The sequence below is a fragment of the Rhinolophus ferrumequinum genome, chromosome 5 (genome assembly GCF_004115265.2).
Source record: "Rhinolophus ferrumequinum isolate MPI-CBG mRhiFer1 chromosome 5, mRhiFer1_v1.p, whole genome shotgun sequence".
Lineage (NCBI taxonomy): Eukaryota > Metazoa > Chordata > Mammalia > Chiroptera > Rhinolophidae > Rhinolophus > Rhinolophus ferrumequinum.
The window spans coordinates 22,002,398-22,024,463 of NC_046288.1; the positions used below are offsets into that span (position 1 = coordinate 22,002,398).

The window sequence follows — 22,066 nt, forward strand, 5'->3', positions numbered from 1 at the left end:
AACTTGAAGCTGAACGGCACCCTCCACAACTAAGATTGAAGGACAACACTTGACTGGGGAAAAAAGTCCTGGAAGTACAACACTGTTCCCCAATAAAGTCCTGTTCCCTTCCGCATTAAAACAAACAAACAACAAAAAACAAACAAACAAAGAAAAACAAAGTGGGAGAACTTTAAAAAATATTTGTGGCAGAAGGAAGCAACATGAGTATGGGTCTAAAGCTAAGAGAGGATTGTTCTTTCAAATAAGTGAGTTTAGTGGGGCTAGATCTTAGACTTCTATGGGAGATAGAGATGTTAGGGAAAGATGAGATTGATGAAGAGGTAAAACAGAGATCAAGGAAGGGCTTGGATGCCATCGGTAGAAGGTTGACTTCCAGCATTACTCTACATTGAAGGAATCAAGACTTATCTACGAAAATCATTTTAATATGCAGCAGTAATAAATTATTTTATTTTTAGCAGTACCATTGATTCTAGAAAATCTAGGGTCACTCATAGCCACATATTTGGTGTGGCCATTCAGCTATGTATAACTACAAACAACCCCCATATAGCACGGGTCTTAGGTTCCTGGAAATGCCATGTTATGCAAATCAGTGTTATATGAAACAAAGAACTAGTACAAAAAAGGGGATTAGTTTCCAAAAATTAAAAAAAAAGCATACTATTATATTTTTATAATTAAGAGAAATATCTTTATTAAGAAATTTTCACCAAAGTATAACATATTAATATGTATGAAATAATGTTTTCTTCGTCATCCGCTCCTAAGCACCATTAACCAAGGGCATTATCTTTTTGACAAGTGTAATGACGAGCGGGGAAAATAAGGAGGAGGGATAGAATAGGGCTAATCAATTTATTCGGCAATATGCAATAGTAAAGACAAAGGCAATTAATAGAATGTGCTAATGACAGAAAGTAAAGGTGGTTAAGACTAAACTGTATACATTGATACCAATGTCATGTCAAAGGATTACACATACATATAAGTTTAAGAGATCCCAACATATGTTTACTGTTGATCAAAAATCCTTGGCTAAATACACAAATAACATCCGTAAGAGTATCCAAAAGCAATAATAAGCTCTATAGGATAGTAACTATTACAGTAGATGCCAAAAGCTCACCAAACTGGGGGAGAACAGCACTGGAGAAGTCATAAATCAAAACCTTGCCAGGTCTGTATCTAAGAGAAACTCAGGCGTCTCTCACACTGCTGTTTGCTCGTTCTCAAGAATACTGTTGTTGTGGTCTTTGTTGTCGTTAGAGGTCAAGGCATCTTCTGATGCTATAAGCTGCGAGCTACATATACCTTTTCAAGGTGTTAACCATCTGAAGAATGTTGCTGCTGCTGTCGTTGTTGTTGTTGTTGTTAGAAGTTAAGGTGTCTTCTGCTGTTGTAAGCTGCAAGCTGCATACAAGTTTTCTAAATACTAACAAGTTCTCAGGAAGGCTAACCATGGGGAACAACATTGGAGAGAGGTCAGGAACCAGCCAGCCCTCACCAGGTTTGCGGCTAGAAGTCAGGACATCCCCTGGTGTTGTAAGCTGCATGTTGCTGGGAAATCTTCAAATGTTAGAATGATGAAAACTCACCAATGACAAATGACCAAATGATGAAATAATCATTAATTATTACACTGTGAACTGAAGGTCTGTCTTATATAATTTTTTCAAGTTTCATGTCCTGACTCCCCTTCTGGGAATGGCCAGTTCCAGGAGGGACTGGCAGTTACTGATATGAATGTTGCCCATCCGGCCAAAGGGCCAATTCATCTGGATAAGCAATATCTATTTTTGTTGCTTGGGACCATCACCCCAACATCTTCCAAAACCTGGCAACATGCCTGTGATGTTGTCTTGATATAATTTAGCTACTTCTTCACTTCATCTGCTGATTTGGGTGAAACAGACAGAACAAAGACGGAATTCTCTCAACCCCTGATCAAGAATTTCTTTAACCTTAAGCTAACCATCACCTCCCAACACAGACAGAACAACAAATATCATCTCATATCTCCTCTACTGGAGAGAATGAGACCAAACAGAAAACCTCATCTCATTTATCCTCTCTTATGTAGAATGAGACCAAAGAGGGACAGAAAAGCAACATCATCTCATATCTCCCTGCTCGGGAGAATGAGACCAAAGGGGGAATTTACTCAACCCCCGATCACAGCACAGAAATCACCTCACATACAGGAACAGATAAAAGTTAATAGACAAAAGCTCACATCAACCAATGGAGGCATATTTTCTTCAACATCTTCCCTACAACAAGATAATCTTCCTTCTCTGAACTTAATACTGTAGGAACAAAATGGATTTAAAATTCTAATAAATTTTAAAATTCTGCAGCCAAATCTGATATGACATCCATGCTCAAATGAAAAATTTCAAATGAGATATCTTTTGCTCTTAAAAGCTCTTATTATTTCCATGTTCGAGGTTTTCCCCAATTCTTGAACCATGTTAGAGCGAAACCATGTAATAGAAGTGCCATGTTATATGGGGGTTACCTGTACATAATTATATACATTTTTCTTTTGTGTGAATTATGTATATTATTATTATTTTTTAAACCTTTATTCATTTTAAGTGTGTTTTTCCAGGACCCATCAGCTCCAAGTCAAGTAGTTGTTTCAGTCTAGTTGTGGAGGGTGCAGCTCACAGTGGCCTATACGGGGATTGAACCGGCAACCCTGGTGTTACAAGCACTGCGCTCTAACCAACTGAGCTAACTGGCTGACCCCGTATTATTTTTTAATAAAGGCCTCTGTGAAATTCAGTGTGCTGAGTATATGAATTCTGCTGATAATAGTAACTCTTTTAAAATTAGAAAATAAAGTTAGTTTGGCATAACTGTCCTAGGAATAACCCTTTTGTCTGTAAGTGCTAATTCTATTTTATAGCTATTTCAGTTTTACCAGAAGGAAATACGAATCTCAGCATTGTGTTATTACTAGACTCTACTCCCTTGAAAAAAATTCTTGCAACATTCGTTTTTAAATTCTCTGAACAGTATATTAGTAACCACCACTGTCTTTGACTAATTAGATCTTTGACAAATCTGGGCTGTTTCTTGCCTGGGCCAGCATACTGAACTTATTTAAAATACCGTCCCTGGTTTCTTCTCATCATCTTTATTTTGGACCCTAGTTTTCCTCCTATCATACTTGTATTATCATACACAATATCAAGAACATTTACCTTGATTGAGAAAACAGAAATTGAAGACTTTTATCTCTTCACTCTAGTTTGCTTTTTTTTTTTTTTTAAAAAAAAGATTTTATTGGGGAAGGAAAGCACGACTTTATTGGGGAACAGTGTATACTTCCAGGCCTTTTTTCCAAGTAAAGTTGTTGTCCTTTCAATCTTAGTTGTGGAGGGTGCCATTCAGCTTCAAGTTGTTGTCATTTCAGTGTTAGTTGTGCGCAGCTCAGCTCCAGGTCCAGTTGCCGTTACTAGTTGCAGGGGGCGCAGCAGTTCGACTCGAGGAATCGAACTGGCAACCTTGTGGTTGAGAGCCCACACTCCAGCCAACTGAGCCATCTGGGAGCTCAGTGGCAGCTCAGCTCAAGGTGCCGTGTTCAATCTTAGTTGCAGGGGGCGGAGCCCACCATCCCTTGTGGGACTCGAGGAGTTTGAACCAGCAACCTTATGGTTGAGAGCACGCTGGCCCATGTGGGAATCGAACCAGCAGCCTTTGGAGTTAGGAGAACGGAGCTCCAACCGCCTGAGCCACTGGGCTTGCCCTCTTCACTCTAGTTTTGTTCTACTATATACAGTACCATCTGTTCACCAAGAATCATAGACTTCTTATCTTCTTTATTCTAAATAATGATGAGCCAGTTCATTATTTTTGTCCTGTGATGTACTACCACCACTCTTAAAAACTGCTATAACTCAAAACTACCAAAGGATATGTCTTTTAAAATATTTTTGGACAAACTACCAGCACCTCAAGGATCAGTGGTAGTGCAAGAGAAGATTTGTAAATAGTGCCCACATATATTAAGAACTGTGCATATTTAGATGAGTTTAGACTCCAATGCAAAGGTGAACATTTCACATTTGACATTTCTGTAAATTGTTGAATTCAGTCTTGATGTATTTAGTCATCCGGAGGATAATGAATAGCTACATTAAAAAGTTAGACAAATGGGGCCGGCCCGGTGGCTCAGGTGGTTGCAGCTCCATGCTCCTAACTTCTAAGGCTGCTGGTTCGATTCCCACATGGGCCAGTGGGCTTTCAACCACAAGGTTGCCAGTTCAATTCCTTGAGTCCCGCAGGGATGTTGGGCAGTGCCCCCTGCAGCTAAGATTGAACACGGCACCTTGAGCTGAGCTGTTGCTGAGCTCCAGAATGGCTCAGTTGGTTGGAGCCTGTCTTCTCAACCACAAGGTTGCCGGTTTCGACTCCCGCAAGGGATGGTGGGCTGTGCCCCCTGCAACTAGCAATGGCAACTGGACCTGGAGCTGAGCTGCGCCCTTCACAACTAAGACTGAAAGGACAACAACTTGAAGCTGACCGGCACCCTCCACAACTAAGATTGAAAGGACAACAACTTGACTTGGGAAAAAGTCCTGGAAGTACACACTGTTCCCCAATAAAGTCGTGTTTCCCTTCTCCAATAAAATCTTAAAAAAAAAAAAAAAAAAAGTTAGACAAATGTAAAGTCATTGCAGAAACATTTCATCCTCAATTTGCTATATGCTATATATATTATTCCTAAATATAATAGATACCATTTTCTAACATCCTTAAATTAAAATAATTGGAATGAGATTTATAATATGTAAACTATTATTTAATAAAAATTGAGGTTTGTAGTAAAGATACCCCTAATTTTCTCAGAAAGAAGGCATTTAAAATAATGTATTCATTTTGGCATTTTAAAAAAGTTGGACTATTCCTAAGGGGAGGAATTTGGTGATTGGGGTTTAATCCTTTTAATATTAGCTGTCATTGAATATGAATTATAAAGCATTTGTCTTTATATATTGTACATTAAAAAAAGACCCTGGAAATGTTTGATCTTTATGAATTTTTATGTATAATTCTAGCTCTTCATTTTTTAGGAAGAATAAATATTTCTAAATCTTTTGCATTTGGATGGAGTGTCTACTCCATCCATGTGAGGTGTCAAAAAGAAAAAAAAAAGACTTAAATGATACATGATGTGCTACTAGTCATCTAATGAGGCATTCAGTACATTGTGATTATGACTACGTTACTGGGTCATTTCAAGTTGTATCCATCACAACTGTGGGCACTTGTTTTCCAAATTAATCAAAAAAGTTTCCAGGGCCAGGAAGACATAAGTACTGAAATAACGAAGAAATAACGAGGAAGAAACTTGCTACAAAATAGAAGTAAGTGTGCAATAACAAGCATAATGTAGAGAGCTTCATGGGTGTGGATAAAATAGGCTTCGTTTATTTATCTGTTTAGGGTAGATTTAAAAAAAAAAATTTCCAGGTTAACTTTTACTTTCTTTGAAATAAACGGAAATCCTTTTGAGATAGACTTATTGATATCCTTGATTATCTGTGAGGTGTCTACATGAAAAAAGAGATTTCAGGAAGTTTCCATAGTACTTACACATGCAATCAAACTGTCCAATATTGTAAATTACAGCTTCATAAATAATTGTGGTTGCTTTCTAACTTTGATTTTATTCAGTCTAATAACAAGTATTACTCTATAGATAATTGTTGACAGTCGCAGACACTGATTTCATTCAATTAAGCTGGTAACCTTTTTAAGAAACTGCCTGGGAGAAAGCCAAGAATTCCAGTCAACTGATTTCTGGGAGAACTGAATTGAAATTGTCTTAGCCTAGAAAATACGCCATGCAGGGCACAGCTGTGTTAAGTAACCTTTTCCTTATACTACCTTCTCTATGTAGAACTCCAAATAGGCAAACGTAGCAAAGGACCATGTTATCTGGATTCATATTTTGCTCAGTGTAATTATAAACTTGGAAAGACATTATAAAATGTGTTTGAGACACATAGTAAGAATATGAAGGATGATTTGTCTTTCTAAATCATATTAAAATTCACATCTTTCCTCCCTCCCTTTCTTTCTTCCTAAAAAATCACTGTTTTGTGTATTCAAAAAGCAAAACCAATAGGTATTATACAAAGATTTGTTTTATCTATGTCAAATTTTATATCCATAATGATAAATATTGTGCTGGGAAGATATTAGGCAATGTGGTCAAACATACTTTTTTCTAATGAAATGTGGATTATAAAAGTAGTATGATTGACCAGTACTGCCAATACCAACATTTTGTTGTTTATCTATTGTGCTCTCCACAATGGGAGAGGGAAAAAAACAAATTGTGTTGAAATTATACCTTATAACTGGGGGGAAAAAATGTTTCCTCAAATAAAGAAAGCTTTTTGAGTAAGTATTGATACAAGCAAGGAAGGCCAAGGTCATGTGTTCCAGTAACCATGTGTGTCAATAAAAGGCATCGACGTGTCATGGATACAGCCACTCATCTATAAAGTTGGATTGTCCATGATGCTAGTAAGAGGCAGGAACGTATTAATGGCATTTCGTAACCATCCATCTCTACCTGTGACAGGTAGAAAGACAAAATGACAAAGTCTTCCAAATACGCTAATTTGAATGAACAGTAGTAGATACTATCTATACAGAATATTGGAGCTAATTTTTATTAGTTGCATTAACTTGATTAATATCTGTATATTTCTGGGAAGTTAGAATTTACCAAAGAACAATTTGCTAAAAACCACTTGTGACATTGCCACAGATGCCGGATTTTAATAAGGGAAGCTTCGTTATCTGCTGATGATCTTTATTTATCATGTTTGCAATTCAAAAGATTATCTCCAACTGTGGTTTTGATTGACTGATTTTCCCTGACTCCATAGCAGAGTTGGCATACACCTGACAATTCTAGGCTGTGTCTGCTAGGTTTTATGTTTACCCCATGATAGCAGCAGTTATTCCCCATCTCCCAGGGCTAAACAAAAGGAGAGAAGTTAATAAGGTGGCTTTGAACAGTGGAAGAAGAATGTAGCAAGTATACCTTGGGTTGTAAATAACCTCTAATCTCTGTGGGCAAAAGCTCTAAGTAATGGAAGATAAAAAAAAGTATAACAGCAGGGTTTTGTTAGGGAAAAAAAGTAAGATAATTGGCTAAATGGATAAGTTTTGAAATCTGCTAGCCTTGAACAGTGATGGAAAGTGCTGAATCAAATTGGCTTTTGAATAAAAGTGATATACTGTGGAGGTCAGGTCCAGTAAGTGGAAGGTCCTGGCATACACAGTAAGATAATATGAAAAATTAGTTTCAATCTAAGATTTTTTTTACTTTCAATGCAATTTCATTCAAAGTTAAGAGAGATTAACTTAAAAAAAATAATGATCTTCAAACTTTGTATTTTGGGATTTATCTTTTCTGTAGTCTTTGCAAAAACACATACGTCGATGCTCATAGATTGGCCAAATTATCCACAGTCGCCTCAATTTAATAAGGAGTTCTGACATGTTAACTCTTGAAGTTTACATCTTTTAGTCTTGGCATATGTCCAGAATTTTAATCCGGGAGTTACACTTTGATAACAAACTCAGCAATAATTTTCACCATTTCATGTTAGATATTTATTTTTATTTTTGTAATGAGTCTAACAGTGATTCCATTTTCAGAGAGGTTCTCCTGGCTTCCTCCTCCATGTTTCCTTTAGTGACCTTGCACAATTATATCCTAAGGTTATTTCTGACCCTGGATTTCGTTCTTCACTTCCTGGTCTTTCTGGGTTGGGACTGCGTTAGATAAAACTTCATTTTCTAGGCTTTTTCTGTGCTTCACTACTATATTACCTTTCTGAATGCATTTTAGGGATACATTAGAAAGATTGAATTGTGCTTATACACATTCATAAGGCAGAATAAAGAGCTGATTCTTTTCTTTGGGAATACTTTTTTAGATAGTAGGGATTCTAGACTATTGAGAACATACCATTCAATTTTAACATTATTTCTATTGGAATAAGAGATTTGCCATAAATTGATGTGCTTCTCTAAATTCTTACTGGATATGTTTGGACAGAATTTGTGGACAGGGAATATTACGCAATGGCTCCCACAGTGACATTTGTGGTACATATATTTTTTGCCGATTATTATAAAAATGTCAGGATAAGAATTTTAAGGAATAATTTTTCTGATCTAGTCCTTTAGAATTTAATGCTTATTGTTTATAGAATGGAATACGTTTTATATGTAGGAAAAATCCAATCATTCCAAAAATATTTTTTAACCTGATTCAAAAAATCATTTTGATCCAAATTAAAGTGGTCCAGTCATTAAAGTAAGCCATGGATTAATGTCATAGCCTTTGATCTTTAAAAATAAATTCACAGGAATGTTACTGAAATAAGGCATTGGAGAGTTAGTGTTCAGAATTTTATTTTCAATAATGAAAATGTGTTGGACAATTGCTAATAAATAATTTTAATGTAGTTTTGAATACTTGTGAACATATTTTAAATTATGGTGTATTATACTTTGTCTAAGTATTATAATGCTGAGCCTAATAATAATTTTGATGTACTGAATATCATATTTTAAAATATATTTAAAAGATTTAAGTAGACTCCAACAAGTTACATAAATGAGTGCAGTTACATTTCTAGTTGGAAAATGTAGTTCCAACTAGAACTACAACTCTAGTTCAACTCTGTTAGAATATAGTTATAATAACCTTTTCTAAAAACAAAGTAAATATCTAATAAATTAGTGGCATGTGATATTTAAGAGGCAGCGATCAGCTTTTTTATATTTTTTTTATTTCAATGAGGGTCACAGCTGCAACCGAACATGAATAAAAATTTGTGTCCTCTGATCCCTGCCACCCCCCTCAAAAAAAAAAAAAACAACCAATTTATATATTTTAAGTAGGAGTTACACAGAGAGAGTATTTTGTTACACCAGTGTGCCATCATTGATCTCAGAGACTGGCCAACCTGCAGACACCTACCTATTTTCAAATGCTACATCAGCCCTGGAGAGTTGAGAAGAACCAGATTTTATTTATTTGAAAGTTGTGTCAGTTTTCTCATCCTTGTTTTAATTTTAGCTTACCTAAAAGCTACCCTTAACATTACAGCACAGACTTGAACGAACATTTAATGTGAGTTCGTATTGTGAACTTTGTAAATAAAGATGCATCCCTCTCCTAAAAACATGGTTCAATAAGAAAAAAACAAAGGTGCCTTCTTTTCCATTTCCCTCTTTGTCATGTATTGGCTCATAGAACCTACACACTACTCAGTTAAAAGGCAGACTGTATGTACATGGACTGAATCTATTTCAGAGAAGGCATCTGTCTCAAATTGGAATAGAATATGGAATACTTTAGTTTCTTCAGTTTTTTTTTATTTCAACATTTTCATTAAAATATTGTAATTATACAGTGAGTAGTGCAAATGTATCTGCAAAGATGTGTTGAAATGCTTTTAAAATCACAAAATCCTAATTAGGGAAATTTTGTGGAAGTATATGAACATGCTATGTATGAGTCCAAAATCTTGGCAAGGGAAAGTTGACAACGGACCTTAAAATTTTTGAATGTGTATAATTATCAGATTGGCCAACCTGCCATTTTTATGATCCCATGTAAACATATAATTGATTTTTTTTAAAACATGGATTCCGTTTTTAGAGAGTCCGTAAAATTTACTTTGCTTTTTCTCATGAGTCCAATTTATTAACTGATCAAAGTGAAAAAAAAAAGTGTAGGTAGTTTAGGGAAAGAAAAAGTGTGTCTCAGTAAGTTAATATTGCTTTAAGTCTTTTGAAATTTATTTGTACTTTTAGTGGGCAAAACTAACTTGTTAGTGTAAAAGTCACAGGTATAATATTCCAATTTGAAACAACTGCCATTTTTCTTTACTGAATTTGTTTTTTCCTTCTATGTACATGCAGAATATAAAACTTCATCTCAAGAATAGTTATCCCTTTTACTTGGTGATTAATCTAACCAAGTCTACATCTTCTTACTATCAGTTGTGCTTTAGACTATGATCTAATAAAGTGTATAAGACTTTATTGGGCCCAGCTATTTTTTTGAGGTAAATATTGTGGTTTGAGAAAGATACCAATGTATCTTAATCTTTTATGGAAATATTTAACATAAAGTTGCTAGCATGCCTTACTAGTGCTAATAACCTACTTTAAAGAGAAAGAAATGGCCTTTCTTTTCATTTTATTCTACTTGTGTGACATATTAAAATATGACACATATTTGGACAGAGATGTTATGTAAAACTAAATGTTTAACCTGTAATACACGATTTATTAATTGGGCAGGGTGATTTCTTGAGAAACACTACCACTATACTATAGAAAAGAGAGAATCAAAATTTTCAGATGGCCAAACTATATTAATTCTTTCAACTAAGGACATTTATTTGGAGAGCACTCTTGGGAAAATTACTAATTTTGTCAACTCATTCATTATTTGCCCTTTATACTCAGAGCTTTAAGAAGTGAATGGTAAGTGATAGTATATCCACTGTTTCTTGGGCATTCAGATAGTAACTTGTTCAATTAAATATTCCTGTTAGGTCAGACATAATGGATTCTTGTTGTTACTTTAGTATTTATTCAATGAAGGGGATCAATATTTTTGGCCCCAAGGGAACTACACTGATAAGAGACTCTGCAGTAAGTCTCTCTGTTCATTATAAACTTTTGGCTGGCAGATGCAGTGTCTGCTGTATGACTAATTTTAATTATAACATCAATGTGGAATGAGAATTCAGACATTCCATTCTTTTTCTCCCTTTTTAATAGCACATGTGCTTTGTTAGTGCATTTTACATTCTCTTCCCTGCTCTCTTGTGTGTGCTCCTTTTAGAAGGGATTTCTAAAAGAGATTTGAGAACAATAGGTCTGATTTTGAGAAATTTAACTATCATGCACTTGAACTCTGTACAGAGCCCATTTGTTCTGAGTTTGAATAGATTAAATCTTATCGTGGTAGTGTACAGTCTGGTTGTACCAGATAGGTAGAGAAATAATCTTTCTTCATTATCATAGTTATCTTCCCTGAGTTATAAATGTATCTGTGTTTACATTTAATGAAACTGATATGTAATTTTTCTTAAGCATCACATTAAATCAAGCCGTAATAAAATCTATTTTGCAGTGCTACTTTGAGCCCTTTCCAAATACAGCCTAATGCTCGATTCAAGTAACGTCATTGCAGAACAAGTTGTCAGATTGGACTAACTCTAAATTTGGCCAGAGCCATTGTTTAAAAAATTAAGCCAAAATGCAAGTCCTTGTCGTTCCCCAGCAAAAACTTACTCAGAACATCATATTTAATTTAATAGATGATTTATTAACTTGCCATTTAATTCATCTGAGTAAAAGATTTAAATGAGATCATTGCTTTAAGAACAGGCAGGAACCTTTACAAATCATTTAGTTCTGCTCCCTTGTTTTACAGATGGAGAAACTGAGACCAAGATAAATTAAGCGGCAAGGGCAAACACAAAGTTACATATATCAACATGTTGCCAGAAAAAAACTGTTGCTCTAGCTTCTAGTTTCCTTTTCAAAATATCATGTCAAAGAGATTTGCTACTGTTTATAAGAAGCGGTGATTGTTTAAAATTTATTTATGTAAACCAATTTGTTTTCAGACCCCAATTTATGTAGAATTGTCAGAGTATAAATAATTTAGACCTGTGGAGCTTGCAAAAACAATCACATTTAAATGTCAGAATATGTAAAGGTTAAATGTTAGAAGGCCAGAAATAATAGGGATAGCCTCTAAGCCTACACCGAAGATTGTAGGCTCCTTAGTGTACGGACCCTGTTTACTTCTTCCATGTTTTCTGAAAAGAACACCTTAAAGGTTAAAGTACTCACAGAACGTAGTTGCATGACTGATTAAATTCCATAGAGGGTGGGAATTTGAGAGAATTTCACATGTGACTAGCATCAATATTTCCCTCACTGGAATTACATTATCTGTATGACTTTTCAGTTAGTATTGTTAATGAGAAGGAAAAAAAAATCTGTTTTTCTGAGATTAGGCATTCTTGGAAGCAGATGTCTGTCTAATTGTGATGATCGGAAGCATCACAGGAGAGTGGCGGTTACAGGTTAGACCTGGCATGTAAAGCTGCACTGGAGGAAAGAAGTGTAAAATTCAAAGGCAGTTGGAGAACTTGTCAGGAAATTAATGGCATCAGAAGCATATTTTTATTATTGCTTCAAGTCGGCTGATGAAATGTAAGAATGGCCAAGAAATGCAGAATGTCCTAAACACCTGCTATTTATAGCGGCTAACACTCTAAGAAAGCAAGCATTTCCTTAAATACGGAGTCCAGCTCTTGCTTTGCCAGAAACAGCTGATTTTATTTTTATGATTTCTCTGATCAGTTTCTTTATTGACCATAATTATGTCAAGACTTGATTTGGAAGACCTGATGCTGGTAGAAATGGTAACATTTCCTTCCTACATTCCTTCCTTAAAAAAACACTGTCTCATAAACTGAGGAAGCTCGTGGTTAAAGGAAACAACAGAATCGCAACAGGACATATAAGTGAGATTATATGATATTTGTCTTTCTCTGTCTGACTTATTTCACTTAGCATAATGTTCTCTAGGTCCATCCTGAAACTAATTAAAAAATAAAAAAAGAATAGCAATAGCAGTTATTGAGTCTCTCTAATAAGAGAGGAATGTAAGAGAGCTTCTCTAAGAAAATGCTGACGGTAGGTACTAGTGTTCTTTTTCTATATAGTTAATGCTCAGGGAACACAGCTAAGAAGTAGTAGAACCAGAATTCAAATTCAGATCTTTAGAGCCCAAGTCAGCACGGTAAACTCAAATGCCTTTAGGTGCCAAGAAGGTATAATGAAATTGTGTAATGTATAGGTGATGTAAATCTTTGTTCTTCAGGATTATGCTGCGTTGAATGTGTAAGTCCATGCCCTTCATGATTTGACAGAATTGAATGATACCCAATTTTTCAAACATCTCATCCCGCATGATGTTATACTCTGGCGTTAAGAAATGTAATTAATTACCCTAGAGCTTTTGGTGGCTCAGAAGAAGGACACTGCTAAGATTTTTCAGTATTTCAGATCTTAAAATAATTGGGAAACATTTGGAAAACAATATCTATTTTATGTGCACAGCATTTTCATGTACACATCAGTGTGAGGTAGGCTCTTATAAGGTTGATTTTGTGGCATTTAGAGGAACAAATAAATAAGTTACTAAAGGCTGCAATGGGTAAGGAAACAGAAGTGCACTCTGCTTCTAAACTCTTTACGGAAGGCAGCTGTGTCCCAGAGCTCACTAATTTACAGAAGAGTATTCACTGCTTTTGAGCTTCAGATTATTCAGAAGCAGCATTCATAGCCAGCCCAGAATTAATGTGTAAGTGACCTTTCTCAGCACTGGGACAGAGGAAAACGTCACTCATCATTGGAAGAGGTAGATTTTTAGATGTCAGGAACCTCTTGCTTCTATTTGAGCTAAATGGTAGAAGGGTTTCCTTTTCACAGATGTTCATTCTCATTAGAAGATGAATGGGTGATATATAGTTCCATTTCATTCTAGATTCTCGCTGTTCATTTGTGTGATGTTTAATACAAAGCAAGAGGGAAGAAAACCATGTGTCCGTTTAACAAAGAACCCTTCAGTATGTATTAAATTTACCACTAGAGGTGCAAATGCATTAAATGCTTTATCGTTATGAGGTCTTCAGATAACAGAATGAATTCACAGTCATTTCTGTGCAATTTGGATATTTGAGAATTGTTGAGAATTATTATCTGATTTCTCTAAGTAATGGTGTCTTATAGGACACTGAAACATTTTACTTTTGCATATAAATAAGCACTTATGCTGAAGCAGAGCTTCTACAAAGTTTTTTTTTTTTTAATATGGTTTTATGATAATGAGTTTTAAATTTGTCTATGTCCATTTCTTGGATTTTAGTACAAACTTTTAAAATTTTAATGAAAAAATAATCTGTGATCAGAAGCGAAAGTATTTTCAGAAGTCAAACATTTTAAAAATAAAATGTATCTAAAAGGAAAGATCGGGTAATACGTTAGTTTTCAAATGGAATGAAAGGTAATTTGTTGGTAAGATTAATATTGCATTTACTTATGTAAACCAAATATGCATGTAATTAAGTCCTGCATTCTATATAATGAGTACTATAGGGTAGGTTTTACTTTTTGAGCATCCTTTTAAAAAAAAAAATGCAGTCGTGATTTTCATTGAGTGGAAATGCCCAATTCTAATATTTCCATAGATAGCTTGGGATCGACTCCTAGTGAGAATACTGCTCTGGCCTCTATAAGAACACCCCAATGCTAACTAATTCCACTGATTCTGCTCTTTTATTGGCATTTGTATTATTTAGAATGAAAAGTAGGTTTTAAATGACCATCATTGTCAACAATATTGAATTTATTTTGATATTTGTTAGAAGAGAACCTTCATTTAAAGTAAAAGTTTTGGCGATTACCGCGTTTCCCCCAAAATAAGACCGGGTCTTATACCATATTTCCCCGAAAATAAGACCGGGTCTTATGTTAATTTTGCTCCAAAAGACGCATTAGGGCGTATTTTCAGGGGATATAATCTTTTTTTTGTTTTTTTCCACGTACAACAGCCTACATTTATTCACATACAGTCATGTCATCTTCTGAAACATCGTCATAACATAGTAAATGCATCCGTCTGGCTGATGATCTTAACTGGGGCTTATTTTCGGGGTAGGTCTTATTTTTGGGGAAACATGTTGTGTGTAATCAAATGCCTGTTAAAGAGCATTCAGATTGCTGTAGAAAGTGTATTCAACATTGATAGTGGTTGAGGATAAATAAAATCTGCTTTGAACTATTGTGTGGTACTCTGGATTGATGTCATATACTGTACCCTGAAGTCTAATGTCAGACTGCCTGGATTTGCTTCCTTCTGCTTTCTAGTTATATGACTTGGTATAAGTTAGTGATGCTCTGTAAGTTGTGATATCCTCATCAGTAAATAGGGGTTAATGAAAAATCTTACTTTTTTTGTTGTTTTGGTTTTTTTGGGGATGGAATGAGATGGTGCCTGTAAATGTTTAACACAATGTCTGGCATAAGTGTTAGCTCACTTATTTTTGTTGTTGCTGTTGTTCATAACAGAGAGAAAGGACGCATGTCGACTCACTCAGGACCAGATTTTAGTTTACTGTGTTGGATTTATTTGATTTGGAATGGAAAATAAATATTTAAATAAGACCATTGTTATTAGTCTGGAGATCTCTTTTCCTAAGTATGTTATTTGAAGGATATTATAAGGCCATATATTGCCTTTTTGCAGTTGCCCTGTCCTGGATGTGGAGAAAACTAGTGTGACTTAGTTTGAGTAGCACGGTGTGAGTGGCACAGTCCCCACTCTTTCTCCACACACGCCCATCCACCCAGCCATTTCTGCAGAGTTATACAGAGGTGTCCTGTACTTGCTGAAAAATCGCCTTCTATGGAAAGGCCTTGTGGCATATTTTGTGGCATTGATTTGCTACCACCTGTTTCTTCACCAATGTTAACAGACGATCAGAGCAAGAGAGAGAGAGAGAGAGAGAGAAAGCAAAAGCAGTGGCATTGGAACATGGAAGCATAGTTATATAAAAGCTGAGGTAAAATTTTTGTGCATAACCCCTCTGCCACCCTCCTTCATGTGGCATATGAGAGGAGAATGGCTTCCTTACTATTTCAAACTTACCAATTCAGAGCTGCATGTTATAAAAAACAAACAACAACAACAAAAAACCAAAAAAAATATTTAGAGGTTTTAACAACTACTTTCTTTGTTAACTAATATCTGTCCCCCCAAAAGGAATTTGTGGTTCAAGTCTTAATGGCACTTTGTTGTTTACCTAATACATATTTTAATAGCCACTTAAAAATATTTCTTCCCACAATTACATCTGTTCCTAGGCATATAAATGCCATTTAAAGAGAAATTGACACAATAAACTCTAATGGTTTGAAAAATTGTGAAAAATCTGACTTTTCCAATATGTTATTGTCTTCAGCAATCTTGGTTATAATGAAAAACGCTGAAATAACCTTCGTCTTTTGTTAAAAGGTGTATCTACATGCAACGTAATAAATGAGCACAGGATTAAGACACCTTATAGTGCATATGTAGCAGTATTAGAGGAAGAAGCTGTTGCAATTTGAATAGGTTTGGCAAGAAAAAGTTAGCTAAAGTGTGGAAGTCTGAGATATACTTGGTGACAGAGTCCTGGCATAAATAGTTTTTCCTACCTTTCAACATGAAGAATCCCCAACAGTTTAACGAACAGATATAAAAATGATAGATGCTGATATTACTATATAAACCATGGGAGTGACTGCCATCTCCAATATGAAATTGAGGAGTTCCAAATTGTATCCCATTAAGAGATGAGAAGAGAAGACAAGAAGAGGATGTGTGTGTGCTGTAACTATGTGGGCCCATATTGCGAACATCTAATTCCCCATGGCACTGAATTTTCATGAGGGCATAACTGTTTCTGCTGCATTTAGCAACTTATACCCTTAGTATCTAGGCTAGAACTTCTCAGAAAATGTATTGAATGAATGACTGTATTTATCGGAATGACTGATTAAACAAAAATAATGTGTTTAGGATTCATGATGTATCTTCTCTGTAGATTTTTTTGGTTATCAGAGGTAGAGTGCTGGTCATGCTAGGTAGACACTTAGAAATCTGCCCCTGACTGCCACTAACTGGTTTTGTGACCTTGGGCAAGTCACTTTCTTTTTCTGGGCTTCACTCTCTTTTCTGGAAAACAGTGGTCTAGAATTGCAACTGAGGGCACTTTTAGCCTTGACCTTTATAAAGAGGATAGACTCAACCTGCTATACTGTTTCCAGACAGTGCCTTTTGTCCACAGAGCTGGGACAAAGTAATTATTCTTTGTTGTCAGTATAGCTTGCTGTGCTATTTAAACCTGCACTTCACTTCCTAATATTATGGGGTAACTGTCTCCTCCATTGCACAATGAGTTTATCTGAGGATATTAATCTTGCCTTTATCAACATTGAATGGTGTCTGTCACAGTACTGTTTTATACCTGACAAAAACGCTTTCTTCAGTAACAACAGAAAAGTACCTTTTATAAATAACTAAGTTTCTAAGAGCATCTGACCACTGTGGTAGTTAAAGGTGTTTGCTTCTATTTTGATACATACATATACAGGAGTTCTTGGTGATAGTCACTTACTGTGCTGTCACTGTGTTCTCCCAAGAGAAGTTCTGGGCCTTTTCGGTTTTCTCCAGGAATCTTATAATGTCCTGCATGATCTATATCTAGTCTACAGATTGTCTCTCATGATACTTTAAAAGTTTGAATGAGATCACTTTAGAAGATGTGTGCATGTTGTAGTTTACCACAACCCTTCCTACTTCCCATGGCTTCTCCCCAGGCCGCTGGACTCTTTTACATAACCTGCCTGGGTCCTGCAGGCCCTGGAGTGTGAACCATGTCCAGACAGATCAGTCTGGGCATTTGGTTACTTACATATCCAAAATAAAAGTGCAGTTTTCTGGCCTCAGGGGAAACCCTGTTGAATCTATTTATTCTCTTAGAAATAGAAGTAGAAAACTGAGTAAAGATTAAAGAAGTTGACATCTGTGACTTTTTTTTTAAGCATTAGGTCTGAGACTGTAACACAGGTCAAAGACATGTGTTAGGGAAAAAGACGATAAGCTTGTATCAGAGTTCATGATATAAGAGTGTGAGCCAAAAGCAGAAATATGGGAGATTTGTTCTGGCACACTAAGGAATAGGTACCTGACAGCAAACACTGTTGGACAAAAGAAGTTGATTATCCTATTCAGCAACCAGTCCATTTCAAGAAAAGTCATGCTGCTGGGCAGAAAAGACTATATTCTTTTTTTCCCAGCATCTTCAAAATGTTTCTGTCTACAACAAAGAGAGCTCTTTCCTCGTCGGAACTCCAGAGCTTCCCTGACTAACCCCATTAAATGCATGTCACCTATAAATCTAGACATTTTTAAGCCATTTGTTTTCAGTCTCTACCACCTCTTGGGTTCACATACTACGTAATGATTGCAGTATAAAGGATATGTCTTTTTATTTGTTATATATTTACCTAGTTCAAACTTAAAAGAATAGCACTCAATTCTGCTGTATATAGGTTTAGTAAATATCTGTTCCCACTAGTCATGATTCTATAGATTTTGATTGCATTTGTTCTTTGTTTTTTGCTTTCTGACCTATAAGGTACTTTGTTCTTTATTAGGGTTTCCACAGGTGTGTTTAAAGACTCATTTTGTATTATAAATTGTGGAATTCCCGTTGTTCATTTCTAATTCATTTTAGTTGACTTAGTTGATAATGTGTATTGAGCTTCATTTTACATAGGTTTGTCTTTTTTTCTTATTTAGATGGTCTTCCCATTTTTATTTTTTGAAATCAGGACATTTATAAAATTTAGAAAAAAACCTGCATTTGAATTCTTTTTTCTAAGAGATTTTAACCATGGACTCTTATGCCTGTTATGTAACTTTCTTATAGTGTACTTCTATGCAAAATAGGGATAATACCCTATATACATATATAACAGATATTGTTGTGAGAATCAAATGACTAATGATTGTGAAAGAAACTGGAAACATTAAAGTACAAATCAAATTTAAACTTGTATTTCTTTCTTATTGTAGCTATTATAAAAGAAATAGCTCAGGGTTGGTAATTTATTTTAAAAAACAATGGCTGGACTTTCCGCAAGTGTTTTTTGTTGGTTTCTGGGTACCTGTGGATGGAGTTTGGGATATATACATTATATTCCCTTAAACATTACTGGGGCCAGAGATCTAATTTCAGTTTTTGACTCTGCCACAGAGTGGTTGTGCAATATGGCGAAACTAAGTCATTTAAGGTCTTGAGCCTCAATTTCCACATTTTGTGGATGGTAATACAGGCCTGACCCCATTACAAGGATTAGAATTATGCATGTGAATCTTAGAACGGTACATGGATTAAAGTACTTCAGGAAATGGTTGATACTGCTTTATCTTGATGGATGCCGGTAACATGTAACGTAGCTAACACTGGGCATGATCCAGGTAGACACACACCAACGTTGTTAGTTAGTTCCATTTTCCCTTCTTTGGGTAATGGCTTATTTATTTACTTTAAATACTATTTTTTTCTCAAAGTTTCAGTTACTTAGGTAGAGTCAACCTCTTGGCATAGAACTAACTAGAAGCCTGAATCTAAAATCACAGGGATATACTAGAAAGAATGTTTGAAAAGGAATCTCAATTTCAGTCCCAGAGCCACACCTTGCCAGCTGTGTTATTCAGAGCAATTTACTTAACCTTCCCGAAATCCACCTCTGTCATTTCTAAAATGGGATAATGATATCTGTCCTAGTACCAGCAAAGACTGTTGTGGGTATCAAATAAATTAATACATGTCAAAATGTATTATAAGCTCTATTGCTCTATAAAAATAAACGATGCTATTGTTCATATCAGGCCAAGTGATGTAAATATTAGGAGGATACCCTTTAGGAGAAGACAGATAGACCTGCAAACCTGTGGAACACTCGGTAATGGCTTAATCCCCTCAGAAACGACAGCCAAGAATTTATACCTGCTGGGTAAATTCTCAGTTGTAAGGCTCTGTGACTGAGCAGTCAACAATATTCAAAGAGCTGGTCAGGAAATTAAGAGAACAGATTAAAGTAAAATTGGGTAATGTTTCCCCTGATCTGTATACTTGAAATTGTTCCATGGAGACACAGCTGATCCTTTCATTTTTTTCTTTTTTTAAACTATTGTAGCTGAGTTTGGCTGCCTGTAGGTATGGCGTGAATTATGTTTGTGTGCTAAAAAGATGGTCTCTTTCATCTGCCCTTTCTCTTGCCCTCCAACATGCAGCTAAGATCTAAAACTTGTTGGGATTTTTTTTTTTTAATTTCCTCAAGGATATTTTCTTCTCAGATCAAAACTCGGGAGTTCTGAACGAGAATAATCATGAGCAAGTAACAAATTTCACTGTAGCTTTTCTTAGATTATTAAAATATTTCTTATGATATTTTGGTAGTCCTTGAGTTGAAAATATGACTCATAACATCCAATTGCACAATATTTTTGAAAACATTGCACTGATATTTCAAAGGGAAAAGAGACACTTTATTAGTAGAGATGGTTTTGAGTACATATACGAAAAGTAACAGATACGAGCACACAGGTTTTGTATGTTTTGCATACAGGCATGCCAGCTGTAATTCACTTTGAACAAAACTCCTTTAATAATAAAGTCCTTATGTGGCTACAATTTAGTGCCTTAAACCTTGTTGTGCCATGTCTGTTCATGATCATAAAATAAAAGTATTTCAGACTGCAGCAGACTGTGTCTGTCTAGACTGCTCTCAAAAACGGTACTGCATTATTTGTTAATGGAAGTTGTAATATTTCAGCTTAGGGGCAGCTCCTTTTAAAATGTAGGGCTGTTGGTGCTGGGTCTTGAAGCCAAAAATATATCACTTCTGAAACTTAGTGTATTTGTATGTAACAAAACTGATACATCAAAAACTGGGTATTCACTAAGATTTCTGAGTGGTCTTTTGAGTGTTTGTTAGGTGAAAATGTTTGTTTCCGGAACAAAATTCATTTTCTCCTATCAGCTGGCTATCTTCCCATTGGTCCATTGTGGATTAATTTATTGAGCAATTTATAAAAGTGATATATCAGGAGATTGAATATGATGAAGGAAAGGATCTTTAAATAGATGATGACATTTAAGCAGAGACTTAAAACATGACTAGCTCTTCATTTATGTAAGGCTGGACTTTCTGATATCTAAGGTCACATCTGTGATTCTAGGTGTGCATGAGTAATAAAATAATCTCCTATGGCTAGCTTTGCCATGTTTGTTCATGACTTTCTTTTCCAGTTTGAGGACTTTCCAGGTTTCTGCTGGTGTTTTTCTCTCCCTTTTCCATATATTATTTTATTTTCTTACACCCACACGTCCATCTTGCTCCGTGACAAAAGTACTTGGTTTTAGGAGATTAATGTTAAATGTGTTATGTTTGTTCTGTTAATAAGTGTGTGATTATGGCCAAGTCGCTTAACCTCTTTGGGCCAAAGTTTTCTCATCTGTATAAAGAAGATAGTTATGTATTGTAACTACTTCAGGGTTACTAGAAAGCAATTAATATTTCAGTATTAAATGTACTAATATACATATGAATGGACTTTGAGAACTAAAAAAATAAGTTGAGACTATAATGTGTTGTGATGCCTTCACCCAAGGAGAGGCTGACTCTATTAGAGCAGATATAAACTCAGTCAATTTATTGCTATTTAAAATCAGTTTTATTGATTTTTTATAAGAAAAAGGATAATTTAATGGAAGTAAAAGAGGTTTCTTTACAAGGTGTTTGTTGTTTTTCATCCATTTTACACTTAATATATTAAGTTGCCCTTAAATATACCATGTCACTTTGGGAGATATTAATTGGGATTAAATAATGGATAATGTTAAACTCCTCCCTCCAAATTCTAGTGTTTTATTATCTGAGATTATTTTTTCCTGAGGAAATTATTTCAGAGTAGACTGGCTTTCTGATTACAAAGTTGTTTGTTTCTATTGTTTAATGATTAAAAAGTTATACCTTTTTTAAAGGAAATACTGAACCACAGAAATCTATGTAAAGATGTATATTTTAATAGTGAGGTATCAGAATCAATTTATATATCTAACAAAAAGAGATTAATTAAATATATTGTGGTAGGTTTACTTAGTGGAATGCTTTGTAACAATTGGAAGTCTTGCAAAATTTATACTTATTGACCTGGAAAATAGCTGGTATATTTTACTGAATAAGAAAGATGGGTCACATAAAATGACCTATTTTTAAGTAAAACATATTGATAGATATGATCATATAAAAAATCCGGAAACACTATCCATTAAAATGATATTTTAGTTAAGGCTTTTAGCAA

At 35.2% G+C, this 22,066-nt stretch overlaps 1 protein-coding gene across 14 annotated transcripts in view; it reads left to right on the forward strand.

Annotated features, from left to right (window-relative positions):
- ADGRL3 (adhesion G protein-coupled receptor L3) overlaps window positions 1-22,066 on the forward strand; it is a 747,432-nt gene that overhangs the window by 59,802 nt on the left and 665,564 nt on the right. The gene's annotated exons all lie outside the window — the stretch shown is intronic.